This window comes from Scyliorhinus torazame, chromosome 8, assembly GCF_047496885.1.
Source record: "Scyliorhinus torazame isolate Kashiwa2021f chromosome 8, sScyTor2.1, whole genome shotgun sequence".
In the NCBI taxonomy this organism is placed as follows: domain Eukaryota; kingdom Metazoa; phylum Chordata; class Chondrichthyes; order Carcharhiniformes; family Scyliorhinidae; genus Scyliorhinus; species Scyliorhinus torazame.
Genome location: NC_092714.1, coordinates 118851687 through 118866627, shown reverse-complemented (window position 1 = coordinate 118866627; position 14941 = coordinate 118851687). Strand labels below are relative to the sequence as shown.

The 14941-nt window shown below is 48.1% G+C and overlaps 1 long non-coding RNA gene across 1 annotated transcript; it reads left to right on the top strand.

Moving 5' to 3' along the window:
• Nucleotides 1-521: 521 nt before the first annotated feature.
• Nucleotides 522-11655, top strand: LOC140428069 (uncharacterized). The gene is made up of 2 exons (XR_011948691.1): nucleotides 522-687; nucleotides 8866-11655. It is a non-coding gene; the product is annotated as an uncharacterized lncRNA (long non-coding RNA).
• The last annotated feature ends 3286 nt before the right edge of the window (nucleotides 11656-14941 follow it).

Here is a 14941-nt window from a genome sequence, read left to right as displayed (position 1 = left end):
TTGCTGACTTCTCTCATGATTTAAGAGTTAAACATGCTCAGTTACAGCAACAGCTGGAGGTTACCGTGGGAGTACAAAAACGGAAAACAAAATAGCAGTGCGTTAGGAGCTGGATAGTGCAATCAGTTCTACTAGCAGAATAAAGTCTGTCAACTCTCGAGATATGGCATACATGGTTAATTGTACTCATGTAACCCTAAATATATTCAGAATTCCACCGATGATTGATTGCAACAGTTTTAAAGTTTGGGGATTGTAGCTTGTAGAGCAATTCAATGTACCCTACGTAAAGCTGAATTCAAAACTGAGCCAATAACGTCAACACCTATATTTATATATCGCACCCATAAAAATGTAAACGTTAATAATTGCTTGCTTTGCTTAGAGAATGTATTAAATGTGGAAATTGCAGGGTCCCTCCTCCCCCCCACTGGTCTGGGCATTACTCAGATGGAATGCAAACTGCATGACAAGACCTGAGCCCAGCTGGATTTGCAGACTCAGGTCGAGGTCGAATGTGCCCCAGCCTGTCTCCTGAGAGAGTCATGCACCTAGAAACAGAACAAAAATCCAATTGCTGCTGCACGCCGCAATCGTCTGCAGCAAGAGTGATGATCACTGGCTGTGGAGCCAAGCTTCTGGCTGTTCGCCAAAAAAAACACAGCCTGAAGGCCTTTAGGCCCCCAGGTAGGTGCCCACAGTGCCTGCAAAGGAATTGTATTTTCACTACTTTCTGGGCTCCATTTTCTTGTTGCCTCTGGTTTGAAACAGGCTGGGTTCATGGTTTAACGCTCATCCTTCAAATGGATAGCAAAATGATGAGAAAGAGCCCATTTTTGCTGCACCTTCTTCGTCAGCCTGGGAAGTGATCAGAGCTGAAGGAGGCTGAAGGCTTCTTTGATTGTACTGTCACTGAGTTGGGGTGAAGTTGGGGTTGGGTGGGGGCTGATGATTGGGAATGGTGGAGGCTGCTGATTAGAGTTGGAGAGGGCCACAGGCTTCTTGGAAGGGCTGGGAATTGGGGGGAGAACTCTTCCTGACTCACAAAGGTTGCTTTAAAAAGGCTTATGCAGCCCACAACTCCCACTTCCTTTCACTGCTAGGTTTCCCAAATAGTCCCGCTCTTTCCCTATCGTCCGACAATTTTTTTGCTTCTGAATATAACTATTCTGCTTTCCTTTCAGGTAGACCATAGTAACTCGCTATGTAAAGTAAGCTTCTCCCCAAAGTAGTAACCTTTAAATCAGGCATTGTTATAATCCCCATGAGACCCGCGGGGATGACTTGATCAATCTCCCCATGGGGCTCATGGGTACGAGTTCCCCGCTGAGGGCAGAGGCCCAACAGCGGGGCTCGTTAATTCCCCGAGATAAAAGCTGGCCCAAGAGGGAGCTGGCATCTTAGGATGGTCCTGGCTGGGACTTGGAGTGCTGCTTAGTTGCTGTATTTCCTAACTGTGAATAGGAAGTAAACTACTTTTGATGTACCTTTTCAGGGCTCCTCATTGACTACAATAGGCACCCAATTGCACTGTGTTAATTAATCGTCCCTCTCCAAGATGGGACACTCTGATCTCTTGATATCCATTGCTGTTAAAATGGCAGTGGGCACACACACGGTGTGTTGGGGACACATTCTGTGTATTTCAATTTCCAACCCTCCTGCCCATTGTAGTAAGTTTCTGGTGATTGCAGGTTTGTGAAGCACATTAGACTCACAATTGTTGAGTAGCATGTACAATGTAGCATATTCATTCGTTAGGTAGCAATGTATACAGCGGAGCAGGTAGTGGTGACATTTGTGAAATGTTTTTATCAGTTGAAATGGACTAGGCTTTTGAATCTCAAAGACCTTTCCTGCAAAAGTATGAACTGGAATATTATTTTCGGCAGGAATATAAAACCAAGGTAAACCTGCTTTGAATCAAAAAGAGTTAGGGGTGATCTAATGGCCTGATTGCACCGGCTCGCCACGCCTCGCGGGATCTAATGGGATTTTGTGAGACATCACGATCTGGATCCTGCCCACAATGGACGGGATCCAGATCAGACGAATTTGCATATTAAAGCATCACTTTAATATGCACTCGCTGGAGTTACCCAACGCATAGAATCTAACCCCTGTGTTTCGGAGACCCCAAGCAGGTGCCGATTTGTCCTCATCTCCACAAATCGGCACTTTGGGGTGTCTCCCAGGCAATTGAGAGCCCCTGGGTGCTTGGGCACTGGACAGGGTGGTACCTTGGAATGCCTGATGCCATGTGGCAAGCACACCGCCGTGGTGCCTGTTACATTACGCTTTTGGTAATATATCTCATTACTCTTTGCTTCTTATCCAGAAGGGTCTGATGGTGTGATTCTGAAGAAACCACGAGTCTTCAACTTAAAGCAAACTAATTTATTGAGTAACGACTGATTAATACTCCACAGAACTATAACTAGTAATCATGTAATTTATAAAGTATTAACTATTTCCAAACTACACATACTAAACTATGCTGTGATCTATCTATCTTACACTCTACTGTCTAATCACTCCTGGTTGGAAGAGAGAGAGCAAGATCCTCTAGGTGTTCTTATTTAAGTGGGATCCGGTGGTGCCCTCTATTTGTTGTGGTACACTGAGATGTAGTAATTAACCCTTTAGTTATCTACATATATACATATCATTACAGTGCTCAGGTGGCATTTTGCCCATGCTGGGGATCTCTGTCCTCATGAGGTCCTGATCTCTGAGGCCCCCAAAACAATCGCCGACCTCCCCCTCCAGCCCGAATATAATATGGGAGGTACCCCCGCTCCCCTAACACCCATGCCGGGTAACTCCGGCCGACTGAACATGCACAAAAAATGCCAGCTTGGCACCACCAACCTGGCACCTTGGCAATGCCCATGCCAGGCTACCAAGATGGTGCCAGCAGTGCCAGAGCACCACCCTGTCCAAAGGGCATGCAGCTGGGGCCCTTCAATCTCCTTGGAGACCCCCACGAGTGCTGTTCCGTCTGGTCCGCTTTTTGGGGGACCAGTACGAAGCAGTGCTCGCTTGAGGTCTCTAAAGCAAAGGAGTTGAATCCCAAAGCCTCAGGTACCTCAGGAATCTGCATATTAGAGTGAGGCTAACTGTCTCGCTCTAATATGCAGATTTGCTAAAAAGTGTTCACATCGCAACGTGGTGAGCTGGATGGATCCCGGGAGCGGGGTCTCCTGGCTTTCAATGGCCATGCTGCGCCGTGGCGAGCTGCTTTACAGGCATAGCGTGGCTGCTGGATCGCACCCTGGCTTTTAGGTGTCTGTCAAAGATTCTTAAATTGGACTTCCGGTGGTGGCCATGGAATGAGTGGTCGCATATTTGGCAGCTCCCGCTCATGGTGGTCTTTTTGTGGCCTTTAGGCCGATTTGTAGCAGGAATAGTGGAGGTAAAAGGTGCAGATGTGAGAATAGAAGAGAGTGACCCCTAGTTTATGGAGCTGCGGTCCAGAATTGCCCGGAAAAAAGCGAACCAGTTAGTTGATGCGAGTGAGGAGTGGACAACGCACGCAGAGATGGACAGGCAGGGTCTGGTCCTGTCAGCTCAGTGGTCGATGGACCAGTTGGTAAGCTTCCTGAATGAGAAGTTCACCCAACAGCGGAAGGAAACTTCGGAGGACCTGGCCCGGGCGGTGGACTCGATGAAGGAGGTGGTTGACCGCGTGGAGACGAGACTGGCAGCCCAGGGACAGGCGATCCAGAGGTTGGAGGATCTGGCGAGGGAGCATGAGGAACAGTCCACATTGATGGCAGCAGAGATTGGGCTGATGTGTGACCAGCAGAAACGACTGCTGGAGTAAGTGGAGGACCTGGAGAACCGTTCTCGGAGGCAGAACATCCGGATTGTGGGTCTGCTGGAGGGAATTGAAGGATCGGATGCGGCTGCGTGCATTGGGAAGATGCTGGAGAAGCTGCTTGGGGAAGGTACGCTTGACTGGCCGTTGGAGATGGATTAGGCCCACAGGGCACTGATGCGCAAGCCCCAGGGGGGTAAACCGCCGAGGGCAATGGTGGTACGATTACATCGGTTCCTGGACAAGGAACACATAATGAGGTGGGCCAGGCAGGCGAGGCAATGCATTTGGGAAGGCGTCGAGATTCGGGTGTACCAAGACCTGGGAGCAGAGCTCGCGAAGAGGAGGGCGAGCTTTAATAAGGTCAAGTTGGCCCCGTACAAGAAGGGTGTTAAGTTTTGTTTACTGTACCTGGCTCGCCTATGGGTGACCTATGGGGGCGGGGAGCTGTACTTTGGCTCGGCGGAGGAGGCAATGGACTTTATGAAGGAGAATGGACTGGCAGGAGAAGGAGGTCCTTGAACTTTGATTGAGGAAAACTGAACTATGCTGCGCAAAACTTTGGGTTTTTGTTATTTGGGATTCTTTCGTTTTTCGGTTCTGTTTGGGGTTAGGTCGGTTTACAGTGCTTTGTTAAGGGATGAGAGGCGGGTCTCTGTGTTTGGACTTTGGGAGGGATTGCTTGTTTGTTTTTACTTCTTGGCCTTTGTTTTGACTGTTTGCACAAAGCGTGGGGGGAGGGGAATCAATGGGGGATTATACTGCTGAAGGGGAGTGGACATTCAAAGTGGAGGAGGAGGAGGATTGATGCCAGTAGTAGCCCGAGGGCGGGCCAGGGGAGGTGCGGGGCATGAGCCGCAGACTGGCCGAGGAGAGGTTATGGATGATCGGCAGGGGAAGGGGGGGAACCCCGACTGAATATGGGGGGAGATTTCAATACGGTCCTGGATCCAAGGCTGGACCGGTCGAGTTCTAAGTCTGGGAAGGTATCAGCTATGGCAAAGGAGCTCCGGGGTTCATGGAACGCATGGGGGGGGGGGGGGGGGGGGGGGGGGGGGGGGGGGGGGGAGGGGGTTGATCGATGGAGATTTGGGAGTCTGAGGAGTAAGGAGTTTTCGTTCTACTCCCATGTGCATAAGGTGTATTCCCGGATAGACATTTTTGTTATCAGGTAAGTTGCTGCTGGCCGAGGTGGTAGATGCTGAATATTCAGCAATAATGGGGTCAGACCACGCCCCACACTGGGTGGACTTGCAAGGTAGTAAAGGAAAGGCCCAGCTCCCACAATGAAGGTTGGATGTGGGGCTGTTAGCGGAAGAGGAGGCATGTGAGCAGATGAGGGAGGCCATTCGGAGATATATAAGGATCAAAGACACGGGTGAGGTTTCGGCGGGGGTGGTTTGGGAGGTACTGAAGGTGGTTAATAGTGGGGAGTTCACTTAATTCAGGCCCATAAGGAGAAGGCTGAGCGGACTGAGTTGGACAAATTTGGAGGCAAAATTGTACAGGTGGACGGGACGTACGCTGAGTCTCCAGATGACAGGCTTTTGAAGGAGAGTCAGAGACTGCAGCTGGAATTTGAGCTCCTGGCCACAGATAGGGCATAGGGACAGCTGAAGAGGGTAAAGGGGGCGGTGTATAAATATGAGGGAAAAAACCAGCAGGATGCTGGCGCACCAGCTGAGGAAACAGGAGGCGGCGAGAGAGATTGGGATAGTGAGATAAAGGGGGGAGGGTGGTTCTGGATCCTGCGGGGATGAATGATGTGTTTCGGGAGTTTTATAGTAAATTGTATAAATTGGAACCCCCAGCCGGGGAGGAGGGTATGAAGCGATTTCTTGGGGGGCTGGAGATCCCGAGGATAGATGAGGAGTTGGTGGAGGATTTGGGAGCTCCAATTGGACTTGGGGAGGTTATAGATGGGATGGGGCGATGCAGTCGGGTAAGGCCCCAGGACCAGACAGATACCCGGTTGAGTTTTATAAAACGTTTTCCGGGCTGTTGGGGCCGCTCCTGGTAAAGGCTTTTAATGAGTCAAAGGAGCTGGGAGTGCTCCCCCCCAACATTATCACAGGCATCGATTTCCCTTATTTTGAAGCGGGATAAGGATCCGGAGAGCTGTGGTTCGTATACGCCAATCTCCCTGCTAAATGTGGATGCAAAATTGCTGGCAATGATCTTGGCCACAAGGATAGAGGATTGTGTTCCGGGGGTAACAGGGGAGGACCAGACGGGATATGTTAAGGAACGACACCTGACGTCAAACATTAGGCGGCTCCAAAATGTAATAACGGTGCCTGCGGAGGGGCGGGAGGTCGAGGTGGTGGTGGCCATGGATGCAGAAAAGGCCTTTGATCGGGTGGAGTGGAAGTATTTGTGGGTTGCTCTTGGAATGTTTGGGTTTGGGGAGGGATTTGTGGATTCCGTCCGGTTGTTCTATCAGGCACCGGTGGCGAATGTAAGGACAAACCGGGTTCGATCAGAATATTTTAGTCTGTGCCGGGGGACGAGACAGGGGTGTCCACTCTCCTCACTACTGTTTGCCCTGGCCATAGAGCCTTTGGCAATGGCACTGAGAGTATCTAACATTTGGCAGGGGATAGTGAGAGGTGGTGAGATGGAACAAAGGGTCTCGCTCTATGCGAACGATTTGCTCCTTTATATAACAGATCAGTTGGGGGGAATTGCAGAAATTATGGGGATACTGGAGGAATTTGGTCTGTTCTCAGGTTACAAACTGAATATGGGCAAGAGTGAGGCTTTTGCGATCCAGGCAAGGGGGCAGGAGAGGAGACTGAGGGTGATGGCGTTCAAAGTGGTGGGAGGGAGTTTTAGGTGCCTGTGGATTCAAGTGGCAAGGGACTGGGGTCAGGTTCATAAACTAAATTTGGGCAGGTTGTTTGAGCAAATGAAAGGGGACTTCCGTCGGTAGGACATGCTCCCGCTGTCATTGGCGGGGAGGGTACAGACTGCAAAAATGACAGTCCTCGAGAGATTGCTGTTCGTGTTTCAGTGTCTTCCAATCTTCACCCCCAAGGCATTTTGTAGGAAGATGAATGCAGCGATCTCGGGTTTTATATAGGCCGGGAAAGCCCCGAGGGTGAAGAAGGTCCTTCTTGAGCGGGGGCGCGGGGAGGGGGGCTTGGCCCTTCCGAACTTTATTAATTACTACTGGGTGGCTAATATATTGATGGTTAGGAAATGAGTAGTGGGGGAGGGGTCAGTGTGGGAGCGAGTGGAGGCGATTCTTGCAAGGGCATGAGTCTGAAGGCTTTGTTAACGGCACCTCTGCCGTTCCTGCCGCTTGGTACACCACAAGCCCAGTGGTAGTGGCAGCCCTGAGAGTATGGGGCAATGGAGGTGGCACATGAGACTGGAGGGGGGTCAGTGTGGTCACCAATCTGTGATAATCACCGGATTGCTCCGGGGGGGGGGGGGGCGGCGGCTGGATAGGGGCTTCAGGAGGTGGCAGCGGGCAGGGATTGAGAAATTTGGGCATCTCTTCATTGAGGAGGGTTTTCCGAGCCTGGAGGAGCTGGAGGAGGAGTTTGAGTTACCGGGTGGGAATGGGTTCCGGTACCTGCATTTTGTTCAGAGGCAGGTCTCGAGCTTCCCTCGCCTCCCACTAAAGGGAGGGGCTGTTTAGCACAGGGCTAAATCGCTGGCTTTGAAAGCAGACCAAGGTAGGCTAGCAGCACGGTTCGATTCCCGTACCAGCCTCCCCAAACAGGTGCCGGAATGTGGTGACTAGGGGCTTTTCACAGTAACTTCATTTGAAGCCTACTTGTGACAATAAGCGATTTTCATTTTTTCATACAGGATAAGGTGATGTCAAAAACAGGGGTTGGGGAGGGGAGGGTCTCGGAAATATACAAAGAACTGATGGAGTGGGAAGGGGTTCCAATTGGGGAGGTGAAGAGGAAGTGGGAGGAAGAGCTGGGAGGAGAGTTAGAAGTCTGGTTATGGGAGAAGGCCATGAGGAGAGTCAATGCATCCTCGTTGTGTGCCAGGCTTAGCCTGATCCAGTTCAAGGTGGTCCACAGGGCTCATATGACTGTGCCCTGGATGAGCAGGTTTTTTGAGGAGGTGGAGGACAGGTGTGGGCGGTGTGGGGGAAATCCGGCGAATCATGTACATATGTTTTGGGCGTGTCCGAGGCTGAGGGGATTTTGGCAGGGATTTTCAGATGTCATGTCAGAGGTCCTGGAAGAGAGGGTGACTCCGAGTCCAGAGGTGGCAATATTTGCAGTGTCGGAAGATCTGGGAGCCCAGAGGGGGAAGAGAGGCCGATGTTTTGGCCTTTGCCTCCCTGATGGCCCCGAGACGGATTTTGCTGGGAAGGAGGGACTCGGAGCTTCCAAAGTCGGGAGTTTGGGTCAGTGACATGGCAGGGTTTCTCAGGCTCAGAGAAAATTAAGTTCACCTTAAGGGGTTCATTACAGGGGTTCGCTCAGAGGTGGCAGCCGTTCGTCGACTTCTTCAAGGAGAATTGACCGTCAACAGGAAAAGGGGGGTGTGTGGGAAGGGGGAAGCATGAAATGACGAATATGGGCAGGGAATCTAATGTATGGATAGTGAGGGTTTAGAGCTGGGGGGGGGGGGAGTTGGGTATGTTATTGTGGGATTTTTGCATGTGTTGGATCTCTGTTGTTTAAAATGTTAAAGTGTTAAAATTATAAATGCCTCAGTAAAATATTTTCTAAAAAAAAAGATTCTTAAATTGTTCATTAGACGTGGCATGGGAATAACATATTACCTTTGTTTGGTGCAACTCTAAAGTGGGCTGCCTTTTATGGTGTGAAAGGAATTTCACTTTTCCAGCTAACACTTGTTGCATTCCTCCACATTACTATCATTATCCTGCAGTGATAGAAATGAGCAACAGAGGAATTTTTTGAGTGCAGAATATCTGACCCTTGAGGGAACTATGTCTAATAAATCAAACATCTAAAGTCTAACTTTGAAAATAAAGTAACTGTATTTCATATCTCTCTATTTCTGCACCATATTATATATTTACTATATATTTATATTTTATTTCATAGAATCATAGAATTTACAGTGCAGAAGGAGGTCATTCGGCTCATCGAGTCTGCACTGGCCCTTGGAAAGAGTACCCCTACCCAAGCCCACACAATCATTCTATCCCCTTAACCTCGTAACATCTTTGGACTGTGAGAGGAAACCGGAGCACCCGGAGGAAACCCACGCAAACACGGGGAGAACGTGCAGACTCTACACAGACAGTGACACGCCGGGAATCGAACCTGGGACCCTGGAGCTGCGAAGCAACTGTGCTAACCACTGTGCTACCATGCTGCCCACAATCAATGATGCTGATGAATTTCCATCTCCAGAAGAGCAAACCTCACAACACACGCCATGATCTCACCACCCTGGCCAAGCCCATTTTTCACCCTGCCTGGTTTTGCATTTGGCAGAATAGCTCACACTCTGCCAAGAACTGCTCTTCCCACTCTCCAGCTGGGTTCTATTAACAACAAGAAAAGCGTAAAATGGGACGCGACATGGAGAAAATGACAGAATTCCCATTCCTTGATCTGGGGATGAATGAAAATGTATACAGCCCAGCTCTCTTGAGCAGTGATCTGCATTCACATAAGAATTTCTGCACATTGCTAAGTAGAACAGATATTACACAAGTGTATCATGCCCCTGCCATGACACAAAGAGTATTCTGGTATCTTTGTCAAAGCACCAAATAATCTCGTAAAGAAATTACACTCAATTTGACACCAGTGCAAATGCAGTTACTGACAATGCAGAACCACATTCTCTGCCAATTTTGAACTACAAAAAGGAATGTTTCTTTGAATGTCTTTCCACTCCTCAGAAATGCTAATGGTCGAAAAGTGAAAAGGTGTGAGACGCACTTGAACAATGATTTTGCCACAGTCTTTAACTGAACTCTCCAAAGAAGAATCCATCAAATAAGAATGAGTCATTATATTCAAAAAAAGAGGCAATTTCGTTTTTTATATCTGCTAGGAGAGAACAAAGGAACATTCCAGACTGATGTGAATCAATGCCCTTTGCTGAAACCAATCAAAAAGTCATCATCAGATTGAATGGGTCATTGAAAAACAAAGACAATGACTGTCTCAATCGCTCAGAGGTGTTAACCCACAACAGAGTGTGTGTAATCAACATGAGCACCACTCCTTATTTAGAAAATATTTTGAGCTTGTGAGAAGTCACATGGTGAGACAGCCAAGTTTTCATGGTCTTGTTAAAGGGACAGCAGAAAGCTGCTTGTAATTGGTTCCACCAAAGTTATCAGTTCAGCCAGTGTGTGACCCAGACTTGGAAAAGCTGGGAGGCACCAGGCAGCCAGAGTACATAACCTGTTTCAGTTTAAAGTTCACCTGAGAATCAAGCTTCTTGAAATTTGATTACAAGAAATCTCGCAGCCTGCTGAGAATTCATTGCTTCACAAAAGGCCGTCTCTTCAGCTTTAAAGCATCAACATGAAGTTGATGCTTTAAATGAATGAATGAATCAAATGCTTGAATGAATCAAGAATCCAGGCCAGCCATATGGCAGACCAGAGATCATAAACCGGAGACTGAGTTCTGTCACAGACAGGCTTTATGTGTTCTCTTACTGCCCATGATCTGTGTGTTCTGTATATGAGGGGTGTGTATTTCCTTATCCTCAGAGTGATTGACCCAATTTAAATAATTCCAGCAGCAAGCTGTTTTGTAAACTTCCAAATAAGAAAGTTATTTATTATCACACACTTGTTCCGGACGTTTAAAATGTAATGTCTCACTCACTGAACTAACAGACACTATCACTCATACAAATGAGGGGGAAAAAACAACATAATTACAAATTATGGATGTCTCAGTCTCTTTCATAGCAGGTGTGTAGTTTCTTAAATGAGTTGATGCTTTGGTCGAAGTTGAGGTGTTGTAAAGCAGAGGATTTTCAGTAAGCTGTGAAAGCTCTTGCAGTCACCTTACCACAAGGTTAGATCTCAGGTGAACTTGAAATTGGAGCAGGTTGGGGAAAGTCTTTCTCCTACTTTCATGGTGTAGTTATCCATTACTTAGGCTGCTTAGTTAACGTGCAACTGATTAATTAACTGTCTGAGATTAGGAGGGTTATTGGGTTAGGGGATTAGGGGGGTAGGGTGAAAGTGAGGGCTTAAGTGGGTTGGTGCAGACTCAATGGGCCGAATGGCCTCCTTCTGCACCGTATGTTCTATGTTCTATGATGGATTGCTGTCCCTCAGCAGCTTCTTGCTGAATATCTAAAGTAGACCACAAAACGGCTTCCTCGCCATATAACTTGTACACGTCCCATGTGCTTCCTCCAAAAAGGGGTGGTGCGTACTGCCTACATGTCCTGTGTTGTTGTTTGACACATTGAAATTTGCCTTGTCTAGTTTGGATATGGGAGATCATTATAATACAATGTAAGGTCGACAGGAGTCCATTTACATTTGTCTCGCACACAGTGGGTTTTGATGTTTCTCTTTGTGAACCAGAAAGATGAGCCAGCTGTCTGTAGTTCTTTCGCTGATAGCTCATCCTTAAAAAAAAGGTGTGTGTGAAAAGACTCAGGATGTCACAAGGAAACATATTTGCAGTGGCCATTTTAGTGAACGATGTTCAACATCTTTAAAGCATTGGCTCAAAGTTCATAATATACTGGAGCATGACATAAGTAAAATCTTTATAGCATACAGATTACCTATAACCAATCTTTGTGTGTATGTGTCAGAGTATGTGTGAGATTGAGGGGGTAATGTTGCATTATTTTCAGGTTAAGTGTGAGAGAATAAATAGCCTTCTTTGTTTTAAACTCAACATGCCTGCTGCTGAACCTAATTAATGGGAATTTAATCATCAAGCATAAGAGACACACCACTTACATATAAAACGCATTGATCATTGGCAGTAATAAGGACACACGCATGTCTATAACACTAGCAGTGCATTTGGTGTATAAGTCTAAAATCACCATCTTAAAAAAGTGTCATGATCATTCAATGGTGTGACTCTTTTTTACCATATTGAGTCCATTTTATCTCTATTTAGATCATGACCTATTGAGGTGGTATTATGGCAAATCCATTTGGTAGAGTTTCACTTGTCTTGGCAAGGGATCATGTCCGCCTGTGAAGAAACAATTGAACATATTGTTGTATCTTTTATCACTATGTTATATTACTATTACTATTTTCATCCATAATGCAAAGCCAAAGACACAAGATTAAATTAAAAGCAAAATACTACAGATGCTGGAATCTCAAACAAAAACAGAAGATACTGGACAATCTCAGCAGGTCTGATGTTATAATAATCTTCAATGCCACAAGTAAGCTTAAATTAACGCTGCAATGAAGTTACCGTGAAAAGCCCCTAGTCACCACATTCTAGCGCCTGTTCGGGTACACAGAGGGAGAATTCAGAATGTCCAATTTACCCAACAAGCATGTCTTTTGGGACTTGTGGAAGAAAACCGGAGCACCCGCAGAAATCCATGCAGAAAGGGGGAGAATGTGCAGAATCCGAACAGACAGTGACCCAAGCTAGAAATTGAACCTCGGACCCTGGCGCTGTGAAGCAACAGTGCTACCCACTGTGCTACCGTGCCGTCCATGTTTGTGGAACTCATGAAGCAGGGATGCCGTTGCCTTATGGAGGTTCAGTGCAAAGGGTTGCTTTGGCACCTCTACATTTTGCTAGACAAATGGGCTGAATTTGTTGAAGACTTATACCACAGTAACCTTTTTTTGGGGGGATGTGAGCATCACTGGCTAGGCCAGCATTTGCTATCCACCCTTAATTGCCCTTGAGGAGGTGGTGGTGAGCCGCCATTTGAACAGCTGCAGTCCATGTCGTGTTGTTAGGACAGGAGCCCCAGGACTTTGAGTCAGTGACAGTGAAGGAATGGTGATACATGTGGTTTGGAGGTAAATTTACAGGTGGTGGTATCCCCATGTGCATGCTGCTCTTGTCCTTCTAGGTGGTAGAGTTCCTGGGTTTGGAAGGTATTGTCAAAGAAGCCTTGATAATTTGCTGAAGTGCATCTTGTAGATGGTCCAACCCGCTGCCACTATCTGCTAGTGGTGGAGGAAATGAATGTTGAAGCTGGAGTGTCAACCAAGGGTGCTGCTTTGTCCTGGATGGGGTCGAGCATTCTTGAGTGTTGTCGAAGCTGCACTCATCCAGGCAAATGGAGAGTATTCCATCACACTCCTGACTTGTACCTTGTAAGTGGTTGGACAGGGTTTGGAGAGGCAAGAGGTGAGTTCTGTCCACAGAATCCCCAGCCTCTGACCTGCTCTGGTAGCCACCCTGTACCTTATGTGTCTGATCAGTGGTAACCAATCCCTACAAATTCTTGATAGTGAAGGTTGTCAAGGGGCAATGGTTAGATTCTCTCTTGTTGGAGATGGTCATTATCTGGCACTTGTGTGACACAATGTGCAGCATTATTTTGATGTAGAGATTCCAGGGGATTATAGTGTAAGTGACTTATGCCACAATGTTCACCACTCCATGATATCCTGAGACCTTTCATTTGCACCACAGAGACCCTCGCCGAAACAGATAATCTACATCCTACTTAACAGTTCATTAACATCGCTTATTCTCCCATTAAAATCAATAGTGAGATTGTGTTTGCGGAATTCATGCACTGTGATCATCAGAGCCACTTCGACCATTACAGGATAGTACTGGAGGACTCCGAATCTGCAAAATATTAAATAATTTATCAGAATGCCTGACGGTAATATCTTTACTGACTTCTTCTAGGAACCTCATTGAAATTTGAAACCTCAAAGAGCATTACAATGTCCAGAGCCGGCAAAAGGTTTTAGTACACAAATACAATATCTGTGGTAGCCTGCTGCAAGCTGATAACAGATGGACTGGGGAATTTCTGTTTGCCCCTGAGTTGGAACCCTGTGCCTGTTCAGAAGCTTGGAACCAGGGCTGTTTGCACAAAATGTTGGGGGTTTGGGGCGATGAGGGGTGGTGAAACAGGACACCCACACCATTTTCTGGTGTAGCCTGGATGAGCACCTCCATGAAGATGGAGTTGGGTGCGGGGAAAGTAGGAAAGCACTGCAGCATTCTGCCGCATAAGGGAGGGAGGCAGATCGCAATCTGCCAGAGATAGCTTTTCAAGAATATTTTTTGAAGTCTAAATTTTAAATACCCTGATCAGTCATCAGCCCACTTCTAAAAAAAGACCTGCTCCAGGTATGCTAGCATGTTCACAGGTGAACGTAGCACTGGGCAATTGATGGGGATGCAATGGGATTGGTCGGGATTCTCCAATCCTGCGGCCAAGTTCTGACACCAGCGTGAAAAGTGGTGCGAGCCACTCTGGCCTCACCTGGCAGCTATCCACCCCTTCCCAGTACAGCGCCAGAGTGGTCTCCGCAGCTCCGGCGCCCGAAAGCCGGCGTGCCACGGCCGGTGTGAGTTCGCACATGTGCGTCACGGCTGGCGCGAGTTCACGCATGCGCATGGGTTCCCGTCTCTGCACCGGCCCCCGGGCTATATGGCGGAGCCTTACAGGGACCCGACACAGGGGAACATAGGCCTAGGCCCCCACGGAACCAGCCTGCCCGCCGATCGGTAGACCCCGATCATGGGCCAGGCCATCGTGGAGGCCCTCCCTGGGGTTGGGTCCCCCCGCCCCTCCCCACCAGGACGGCCCCCGCAGACAGAGCTCCAAGGTCCGGCCATGTGGGACCATACGTAACCCACGCCGGCGGGATTCGGCCGAATTCGGTGGGCACTCGGCCCGTCAAGGCCCGGAGAATCGCTGGGGGGGGGGGGTCATTTCAATGGTCCCCGACCAGCGCGGCGGCGATCCGGCAGGCACCTGTAAATCGGCGCTGGAGAATCAGCGAGCCGGCGTTGGGACGGCGTGGCCCGGGCCGGGATCGGAGAATCCTGGCCCATGTCTATTCATTTTTGATGCCCATATAGAAAGGGACAAATGCACAAAACACCCCACCCCACTATCCTGGCAATCAAAATGGGGAGGCAGACAGTAAGGTTGTGATTGCTGATAGCTTGATTCCTTTCCTTCAAGACCATAATATGATAGAATTTTTCATCAAGATTGAGA